Source organism: Ischnura elegans, chromosome 3 (genome assembly GCF_921293095.1).
Source record: "Ischnura elegans chromosome 3, ioIscEleg1.1, whole genome shotgun sequence".
NCBI lineage: Eukaryota > Metazoa > Arthropoda > Insecta > Odonata > Coenagrionidae > Ischnura > Ischnura elegans.
The window spans coordinates 42,564,889-42,575,834 of record NC_060248.1 but is presented as its reverse complement, the minus strand read 5'-3'; the positions used below and the strand labels follow the sequence as shown (position 1 = coordinate 42,575,834).

At 42.5% G+C, this 10,946-nt stretch overlaps 1 protein-coding gene across 1 annotated transcript in view; it reads left to right on the top strand.

Moving 5' to 3' along the window:
* The first annotated feature begins 9,282 nt into the window (after positions 1-9,282).
* LOC124155700 (ras-responsive element-binding protein 1-like) overlaps positions 9,283-10,946 on the top strand; it is a 207,389-nt gene continuing 205,725 nt past the window's right edge. Inside the window, exon 1 of the mRNA XM_046529735.1 lies at positions 9,283-10,303. The gene's annotated coding sequence lies outside the window, so the exon portion shown is untranslated. The remainder of the gene's footprint in view (positions 10,304-10,946) is intronic.

Below are 10,946 nucleotides of genomic sequence, written 5' to 3'. Positions count from 1 at the left end.
AGATGGGGATGTTTGCGCAATGCCGATCACGCGACGACGGCCCGCTCAAGGTGGTCTCCTCCGCTCGGGAGCCGAGAGATGTGGCGTCAGGCGCCTGCTGTGTGGGGATACATTGGTCAAAACGAGGAGGGGAAAACTCTCTCTCTCCATGCCTGAAGCCTCGGAGAAATATGGAAATCTAGACGACATCGATCCGTATTGATCTTCCGTAGAAGAATACTTGGTTTATTGGAGCGGTGTATCCATTTGCGCAGGTCATAATTGATTCCAAATACCTGGAAATAGCGCCACGGATAGCCTTTTCCTTGAAAAAATGGGTTCTTTCGCCATTTTTTTTCAATTGGAGAATCTGATAGATTTTGAGTAACGAAAATACCCATTACGTATTTATATTCCTTAATCCGTTGCCTGTTATTTTGAGTTAGTGGTGACGAAAAATCGAAGTTTGAAAGAGTCGAATGAAAAGTTACTAACTTCACATCCCGTTTCCGCCCAATGGCGTTCAGCACTGAACACCATTCAAAACTATTTCAGCTAATTCGCTTTCCTGAGGAATCTGATATTTCGAACTTTTCTTGTGCTTTACAGTGCGTATGTTTTTTCAAATTTGAATTGCCAGCGAGTGATAAATTAAGAATATTTTTTGTCATATGATTTCAAATCCAAGTGAAATACCCAATAACTCTCCACCGGCTTCAATTATTTATTGCCCCCAGTCTTTTAGATTCTGCAGCATGATGTTTTGGAAGATACGGGTCTTTCGTTTTCTGAGTTCCACCGACGTTGTAATTTACGTATTCAGTTCGATGAAGGGATATGTAATGTACTACGTCTTGAGTAAAAAATTCACTTTTGCCATTGTGTATTTGATTCAACCATTTGGAAAATTGCAGCTACATCATACCGAAATCCTCTGGAGATAATCATCTCTAATAAAATTCAGGATAGGTTTGTTACTTAAGGTATTGAGAAAACGGTGGTCGGTAGGTATTTATTTGTGCCCTTCGTCATTACTTCCTATTGATTCCTCAGCAAATAATTGAGCATGTTCAACATTTTTATCACTGAAGGCTTAAAATTTATACCGTAGTGGCTTCCCTTTTATCCATTTTCCCTAAGGTTCCTATTTTACTGACTGACTGACTATGTTGGTCGTTCATCTAAAAGTTTCATTTTGCTCATTTAAAATTAGTGAAAAGGAAAATGTTCTGAATAAGGTGGTTTGCATGGCTCCATTTTGTAGAGTGCCTCAGAGATTGCAATATTTGCAAAGAGCACGAAAAAGGTGAAAAAATATTACGAGGCGCACGCGTAAATTTCGTTGTTTTTCGCTCTGTGGGCAGTTACTGCGGGGGCCACCCTTATAAGGCCATTAGACTTTTAAATATGGGCTTACCTTGAGTTTTAAATCAAAATGATTTCTTTGTCCACACGTGCAGCCTTTCTCTTTTTACCAGTAATTTAAGTTAATTGAGTCTTGAAGATGAGCTTTAGTCACACACGCCAGTCATTATATGTTTTGTGGAGAGCTTTTGTATTGCCGGAAAATTTTTATTCATTCTTGTTGAAATTGAGTAATATCAGTATTTAAAAAAAAATGTTTCTGCGGCTAGTACCAGGGAGACATAGGTAGTGAATAACTAATATTATGGTGAAAGGCACTGGAAATTATTATGAATTAATATTTTTTGCCGGCCTCGGTGGCGGCGGGGTAACGTTCTCACCTGCCAAACTAGAGGTCGCGGGTTCGAGTCCCGCCTTTGTAGGTTTTTCCCGGTCCAGTGCATGGTTATTTGTGTACGTTTACTTGTTACATTTGTTGAGCACCCCGGTGTAAAATGGCCAATAAGAGCTGTATCCGGTGGTTTGAAAATAAAATAAAATTTCAAATATACACCACTTGCTTGCCCTGATTAAGTTAAACCGCGTTATTTTAGTGGAATATGTGGTAAAACTCCGATTTGAACATGATCTAAATGATAAACTGGCTTTCTCCGCATTATGTTGGGAAATGTGGGAACTAGAAATCTTATAGTATCTAACAAGTGTTGTTTAAGCGTTAAATGAAACAACAGCTAGAGGTCGAACATACTTGTCTCGGAACTAATGTGGTTTCAGTTAAAAGCCTTGTGAAACCAATGAAGCGGATTGTGACGATTAGTTGACCGATTTCCGAATTATATGCCAGTTCGGTGAAGTACACGTAAGGGCGTATCTATTAACTTACATTCATGAGCTAAGATATATGTCAATATACTTGGAATCTCTCAATAAAATTATCTGCGCACACAAGCGTGAACTAGGCCGCCCATAGAGGAAAGGTATGTGACATATTGTGCCATAGAAACAATATGAGGGGAGAATGAAATCCTCGGGAGGTTTTTTATGATGCGGCGTAGCGGAGAATGCATCATCTGCATTGGGGTGGGTGTAACCCCTTAGTGTGAATAGGTATAAACATTCTTTACAGGTTCTCTACCGACAATGAGTATGTGATGCGGCGGCTGACTTTTCGACTCCCTGAAGGCGATACCGGACTTAAACGTCGAAACGTCTGTTGCCGTCGTCTCACCCGGTGGAGAACCAGGGAAGACTTGCCGGCCGCGGCGGTGGCGTAGTGAAGTCCTCGCCCGCTAAGTAAGAGGTCGCAGATTCGAGTTCCACCTGGGTAGATTCTGTCTATCCAGGCATAGGCGGATCCAGGGGGGGGGGCACGGGGGCACGTGCCCCCCCCAGACCCTTAAAAATATGCTAGATTTTTAATATGGTCCCATTATCATTTCGTTCGTTTTGTATGACGAAGTATCCTTGTGCCCCCCCCTGAACAAAATCCTGGATACGGCCTTGCTTGTGCCCCTCCCAGAAAGAAATCCTGGATCCGCCCCTGTATCCAGGGCATGGATGTTGGTGTACGTTCAAACTTGTTGAGAAACCCCGTTGTAAATGGCCAATGGTTTATCAGCGTCGTAAGAAAGAAATATATTTAAAATAATTATAATTTTAAAAATAATAATATAATCTTATGCCAAAAAAATTAGTTTTAAGTTTCTGCTCACACAAATACCACACTACACGATCATTGGTGCACAAAAATTACTCTGATGTGAACTGGCTGGTTAGGGTGAACATGGTTTACCGGGACAGCTTTATCGCGCGGCAATTAGTGATTGAAGCCGGGGAAAGATCAAATTCCAGGTACCTCTCAAAAGGTTTTCGACCTTAGCTTCAAACGCTCAAACATGTGTAGCCGGTTGTATTTTGGGACAATCTTCATCTATTTCTCGAGCGATGACCCTTTTCCCCCAATTGTGCCCCTAATGCCAGGGAGTCGGAGCTTGTAAGATGACGCATTACATCCTAGACCAACCCCTTTTCCACCCACTTCCTCCCGTATTTCTTCCCTCCTTCGGAGAGGTGCGGGCCAGAGGAAGGGGATGACTTCCAAGACGACCGACGGACTGCTCGTTTTTTATCATGCTATGCGTCCGTTGGCACGTGGCTGACTCCACAAGAGTGCATCTTCCCTCACACCGCCCACAAAGCATTTAAGGGAGGTTGGGGTATCCCTCGTCTTCTCACCCCCACCCGATCCGCCCCATTCGAATTCTTTCGTTTTCTTCAACGGTTGACGAGAAGTTGTGGAGGAGGGGAGAGCCATGAGCGGGGAGTGGGTTCAGACCTGTTCGGGTGGGGCGTAAGAGCTCAGATGCAACTTAATAGTTGCAACTTAAGTGGAGCTTTGGATTCGAATGATCGCGTATCTGAGGCCCTGTATATCTACCTTTAAAATATCGTTATAGATGTTTTCGTGCAACGCGATTATCACCTTACTGTCCAATAAATGTTATTTAAGTCTTAAATAAAACAACAGCAATAGGTCGAACAGATTTGTCTCGGAACTTATGTGTTTCAGTTAGACCTTGCGAAAACCAATGAAGCGGATTGTGACGTTTAGTTGACATATTTCCGGATCATATGCCATAACGGAGCGTATCTGTTTACTTACATTTTATGACCTAAGACGACGCCCTTGAATTTTAATTTGCGATGACATAAAGGGCCATTTTAATGGTCATCAGCATCATAAGTCAGCAATCCTAAGATTGTTTTAACGCAGTTCTCCATTCCGCTCTCCTATCTTTTATCTATTCCGCTATCTTTTTCCTATTTCAATGAGTGGACTAAAAAACTCATGCCATTACAAAATTTATCCGAAATTCACGAATAATCCATTTTTATCATTTTTTGTAGTATCCCTCGACTTCCTCTTCGTCCTCCACTTTCTCTCTTTATTCCGCTCGTAACATTAGGGGCCGATCTCTCTCTAAAGTGGATTAACCGATGCGACGAAAAATTCGCTAGGTATTCAGGGAGTAGCTTATTATGATAAATTACTCGTTTAAAACATTGGTTGCCATCTTGCCATTATCAAGGTGCATGGTGTACTCCTTGGTCAGAATTTACAGGTACATCATTTACAGGTACATACAGGTCTGTATCAGAGTTAGAATAACTTTACTCCTGGGAATATTCTGGTGAAAATTTTTTAATTTGCAAGAAAGACAACTGTTTGCAAGTCTACTCGTCTACCGTGAAAATTTGAAGGTGAAAGCATTAGTTTAAACAAGATCTACGTCGCGAAATATGTTCAGTCGAGCGGGAGTGATGCATTTTCTAAAGAACGTTAGCTAGTCCTGGACACTTTTTTTGTAATACATAATTTGATTGATATTATTCTCTCACTATAGGTATTTTAATTTTAAGGTTATTTCAGTCGTTGAAGCATATGAATTTTGCTTTTTTTCTTTCTAATCTCTTTTAAAAGTTACCCGCTCATTAAGAGTTGGGAGGTCAATTTTTTTCTCAGGTGACATTTCTTGAGGCATCTCGCAGAATTTCGCTTCAGGCCTTGTAGCACTCTACACTCATGGCCGATAAGCCATTATTTTCCTTAGTGAGGTCCTGTCAAATTTTCCATACACGTTATTCATTTTTTTGGGAAGATATTGGGTCAGAATATTTAATTGGTTACAAGCTCGCAGACTTGAAGAACCTCTTGCCCTTTTTATCAGTCGCTAACTCCATTTCCGTGCGTTAATATTTGTGTATCCAAAACTCTGACTCTTTTAGCTTTTGAGAGCATGAAATCTTGCGCTTGGGTTTAAGAATATGCCGATTAGTACAAAAGCTTGTCATATTCTGGCTAATGAAGTGCTATTTTCTCCTTTTATATTAGCATTCATTTCCATTAATAGTTGCCGGAACAGGTCCATGATATCGACTTAAGTGCCTGAAAATGTGAAATGAATGGTGGAGGCTGATACTTTGTATAAGTCAATTGTTGGATATGAAGTAAAAATAGCTTGCACTTTCCCTCATAAATATTTATTTAAAAATGAATCAACACGTTTCACTGCACTACAGCAACATTGCATATCCTACCTTAAAATATGAATGTTGGATTACGCTCTTAAGTTAGGTTTCTTAAGTTCAGTGCGAACCAGTCCCAGAACTGTGCTCTCGTTGAGGCAGAGTAGGAGTTCGTGGTGGGAGGAGGAGGGGGAGGGGAGACGATGCAAGAGAGCTAGAACAACTAAAAAAAAAGAGAAGAACAGGGAGCGAGATACGATAAGCCAATCGCATCATGTTCCCCTCCTGCTGGAGGTTTCTCCAGAAAAACGGTCGCCTCCTCGCAGTCAAATTGCCGCTGACTCGGCCGTCTTTCTCAGGTGAGGTGGGGGAGAAAAAATATATGGATGGGGGAGGGTGAGCATCCGGCAGATGGGAGGCCTTGGGATTCGAACTTGAGCGAGGTAAGGGCATGGCCGTTGTCGGAAGAAGGGGTGGGGGAAGGACGTGAGATAGGGCTTTCTTTCCCTACGCAAGGCGGAGAATGTGGACGAGGTGGATCTCCTTTGAAATATGTACTTGAGGCAGTTAACAGACTCTTCCATGAGAATGTCACATTCAGCCCCTTTATATGGATGCGGGTGTGGCGATTGTTGACTTATCCATGATAATGAATTGGATTTGGCGGTTATTACCAGCCAGTCGCGTTAACACCGGTGGAATTGGAATTAATTTTCACGCAAATACAAGGATGCCGACTTAAAGAAAATATTTGGGGCCCATATTGGGGATCTTGCCCCGGGAAATTTTATAAGTAGTGAGTTTTAAGTTTTTTAAGCATTTTATAAGAGTCATATGATCAACATTAGAACCCTGATAACTCGATCCTCGATACCTGGACACTCCGGATAAAATCGACAAGCCTGCCACATATTTTCCTCAGACCCATAACGAATTTTTGAGGGGGCTCGGACCCCCTCAGGCCCCATGGAGTCGGCGCCACTGGGCAAATACAATAATTTTACCTAAACCGGTAATCCATGTTAGCCGATGATGAAGGCAGTCGTCGAAGGAGGAGTGGACTGAAAGAATGGCAAATGAAGGCCAGAAATGAGTTGTATAGGATAAGTTATCAAGAAAGTATATGAAATACGTAATTAGGATAAGGTTAGCTGGTTGGAGGGTGGCGTTAAGCCAATCTTCAGATTATGGGCTAGTAATGATGATGATGAGACCGGTTATCAAACCACGGCTTTTAGCTCATGCAAACATTGGGAACTATAATCTCCATTAAACTTTTACGCAGATCAATGGTCGTGATCGCACAGAGAATGCGGAAAGCCTTTGGAAACCGCCTCCTATGCTATCCAAAAAAAATCTCTTTTTCATTTTTCTTCACCAGTCACCAGCGCCCTGTTGATTATGCGTCGCTACGTGGAAAAAGTGATAAAGGTTTGCATTATCTTCTTCGGATGTGATATTTACAAAAAACATTTTTTCAAACTGGTTCCGCTTCATTCCTGGGAGCTACTCGCCTACAGATAAGGTTGCTTGCATCAATGTAGAATATATGGGGTCGTAGTCTTATTGCTCGACCATCGTCCTCTATGTTTAGGCTAATGGCGCAAATGTTGTGCCGTGGTATTCCGCAAAAGAAGTTTAAGTAATGGAAATAGACTCAAGGTATTAATTTATATTGTGGAGGTTATTTTCATCATATTAGGTTTTATTACATGCATTTCTATTTTAAAAGAGAAGGCTCGGTGATTCTTGAGATCCACTGCTCCGAGGTAATGTGAGTTCGATCATACATTAAATACATATTTCACTTCTCTTAAAAAAATGATGAAACTCAAGATCTTCTTTTTATTGTGCATAAGTTCAATGAATTTGAATGAATTATCTGCTGATTTGCGATGAGGTAGACTTCCCAATATCGAAATGTTTTGTCGCTAGATTATGAATTTCGTGTGAAAAGTAAGATATCTACGATATATAGGTGTTTAAGTCAATTGTGACCTATATTTTAGCTTTTCAGTTATATTGCTTATCTCCAAAGGAATTACATAATTGGATCCGTCCTGCAAGAAGATGACGTTGGCCTTTGTCCGAACCAAAACAATTTAATTTTTTTAACTCTTTCAACTATTTTTCCAGTAAGTATTAAACCATTGAGGTAGATCACCGTGACAAAGATAATCATTTGATGCCACTGGGTTTTATTGTTAATTACAGACTAAGCATATACCTATTTCATATGTAGCAAAACATATTTTACTTGGTGCTGTCTCTATCATGTAATTCGTGATATTTATTTGATATAAATTGAGAAGGAAATGAAGGATTATTCATGCCATGTCTACGTAGAGCACATCTGCTCTACCGAAAAAATTGAATTTTCAGAGGTCCAACTCGGAATCAGAAAATAGCGGTTTGAGTCTAGGCCAAGGAGAATGATTTTTCAACCATAGAATTTTCTCCTTTTGATGGTTTTCAATTCGTTAGTAGTGACCAATTGGGCAGAGCGCGTGAACACAGATAGAACAGTTCCGAGTTCACATCGGGATAAAATATAAGGACACCCGCACTCAAAAACTCGCGGCACGAGTTTCTAATATTTCCATCTCGCTGAATCGCTCAGCGAAACGAACCTGGAAGGTGTTAAAGTCGCGTGGCCATGGATAAGTTTGCGATAACCTTTTTTTATATAACAACGCGAATACATAGAGTTGCAAAACTGAGCATGCGAATTCTTGAGTGGTTTATGAAATGCTTGGAAATCAGCTCTTGGTCCAGGTATTTTTTTTCTTATTTAAGATTATCTGATAGAAAGTATCTAGGAGATAAACATCACTCGATAGGCAGCTGGGCGTCTTAAGACCAGAGGAGGGTCTTAATTGCGGGCCGGTTGAGAGATATTGCTGTAAAACCAAAAGTTTTTGCAGAAAAGGAGTAGGTTATTATCATCATATTAGGTTTTATCACATGTTTCGATTTTTTATGATTCTAAAGTTATTTTGGACTGATGATTTACTTGTTGGAAATGATAAATTACACTTGATTCACTTATAACCGGTTTATTTAGTTAGGTGAAAGTTCATGTAATTTTCCTGGAACAAAACTACGCTTTGAAAATTCTCTTGATTTAAGCATATAAATATTGTTTTGTTTATATTTATTATATTATTTTCACCCTTAGGAAACAAATATATGCCCCATCCTCTCTCCTCGACCCCTCCGCCCAGCTCTCCCACTTGAAATAAAATGTCAGCAGCGCCAAACACCACCACCATTGAAGTGACCAGCAGTAGGTCACGGAACGTCGGGGAAAAATCCGATATACCACGCGGTATACACCCGTTTGCCACTTTTAATCATCATTAGCCGCGAATGTTTTAATCAAGAAAAAAAATATATGCCTATTTAGTAGATGTCGGGGAGCAGGGACATAGCGGGAGGAATTAAGTCACATTGATTGGAACCCAACCCAACCTAAAGTATTTCCGAAAATTTACATTAATTTCAACGCGACTGGTCTGAGAGTAAATATGTGTATAAAGAAGTCGGGAATTCAGGGGGTCACGGGTCCGCGAGAGCAAAGAGTTGAGTGGGAGGCATTGTATTAGACTCCGTCTCATTTTCCATAAAAAGGGTCCATATCATTCCTCACCCTTCACCATCACTCATACAAGAAGGATGAGGAGGTGGGCTCCTAAGGTAGACGCGGGCGCCGATCCGCGCTCGGCAGATGTCGCCCCCTCCGCCGCCCCGAGGACGCCCCCACCCCCTTTTCCTTCCCAGTCTACGTCTCCCCCACCCCCTCCGTACGTGCGCAACCCCTCAACACACCGCCACTTCCCCACCCCCCTCCTCTCTCCCTCAGTGAGACCACGGCTTCGTCCAAGTCGCGATCGAACGCTCGGTTAGTGAGTCTCTCAACGGCTCTCCACGGAGGCCCAACGACAGCGCTGTGGGAGAAAAGAGCGTGAAAAGGGAGCCAAAAAAACCCTGAAAAATCATAGTGAGAGGATTATGAAATTATTCGCTCAAATACATGTTCGAAACGCAAGCGTGTCGCTTGTGGCGTGAAGACACAACAATTGGACTAACCCACAACAACGCTACGGGGGAAGAGGAAAGCTTAATACTCATAAAAATATAGTGAGAAAAAAATACATATTCACGCAGGAACATCTCAAGTGCCGTTTGTGACGAGTAGAGATAGTACCCCGGACTCAAACTCGTGTGTGTTGTGTTTGTGTATCCAGTCATCCAGCGGGCCCATCATCTCCCGTTTGTGATCTGCGGTCCCCGCCCAGTTTAACGTCCGTGCTCCTTGAGGTGGTGGTTTGAGAGGAGGAGGGGTGGGGTGGGGATGAGAAGAGATGCCCAAGAGGAGAGAGATAGAAGGAGGGTGTTATTAAGGGGGCACGTGCCCAAAGGAAGGCCGGTGTGTTTGTAGGGAGGCCCCAGTAGCCCCCGTGGACAGGTGCGTGTGGAGTAGCCCGGCGAGCGAGAGACGAAGAGGGAGCCAGGTGCATTTGTGCGTGGAGAAAGAGGGAGAGGAGGATAGAACAAGGATAAGGAGTTCCTCAGTGTGACCCCTCGGCCTGTGCCTAAGGAAAAGAGTGAAGAGTTGAGTCTTCCCTTCCTCCCCTGGAAGTCGTGTTCCTCTTAATACTCATCTCGTCGACGACCTAGTCGTCGCGGTGCGAGAGGCGTGTCCGGCGCAAGCAAAACCATGGGTCAGGACCGGCGGGAGTTGGCTTCTTGAGGGAAGGGGCGGGATTCGATTCCCGGGCCCCACGAGAGAGATAGGCACGCACACTCACACAAACTACTCGTGGTTCCACTGAAGGAGGTTCACGTGGTTCCAAGGAGAAGGCTGAGGACAGAGAGGAGGGGGTCGCTTGCAACCTCCACTGAGTGTTTAACTATCCGCGTTTTTTCAGTGGTGAGTATTTCCGAATAAAAGGTTTTCTATGTCCTCTTCTCCACGAATTTGGTGCGTTTTTTTCTTTGCTCTTTGCAAATACGATGCCATCTTTCACCTTCCCATGATACCCTTAGAAATGACGGTATGCATAAGGTGGTACAGGATCATCATATTGACGTTGTGCTGTGTTCCACCGTGATTGATGATAATGTGGATGTAGTAATAGGTAGTTCTATAGGGATGTGAAGGTAATAAAGTGGAGCTATCTCATGCACCAGTGTGCTCTTTTTGTGCCCTAATTCAAAGTGCGAAGTAAGAATTCACGGCGTGTAACTCAGGTGTGTGAACGGCATTTATAATTTTAGTCGTTAACTTGGAATTAGTGTCAATCGGTAACACGGAATACATCGGGAATGTGAAGTGATTCAATGGCAATAAATTCATAGTGGTGTTGAATCGTAGGCCGTAGTGGGCTGGAGTTTGGATCTTTATCAGTCCTCTTGCTGTTATAGTTTTGCGTAATCGCTATGTTTCTCACCTAACCGGTGACAGCATCTAAATAGCTTTAAAGTGATGCTTTTTGACACTACATCGCCAGAGGCAATATCGTTGTCACAAAACAAAATATTCTCGGCTATCGGTATGGAAATTTTTGACGCAA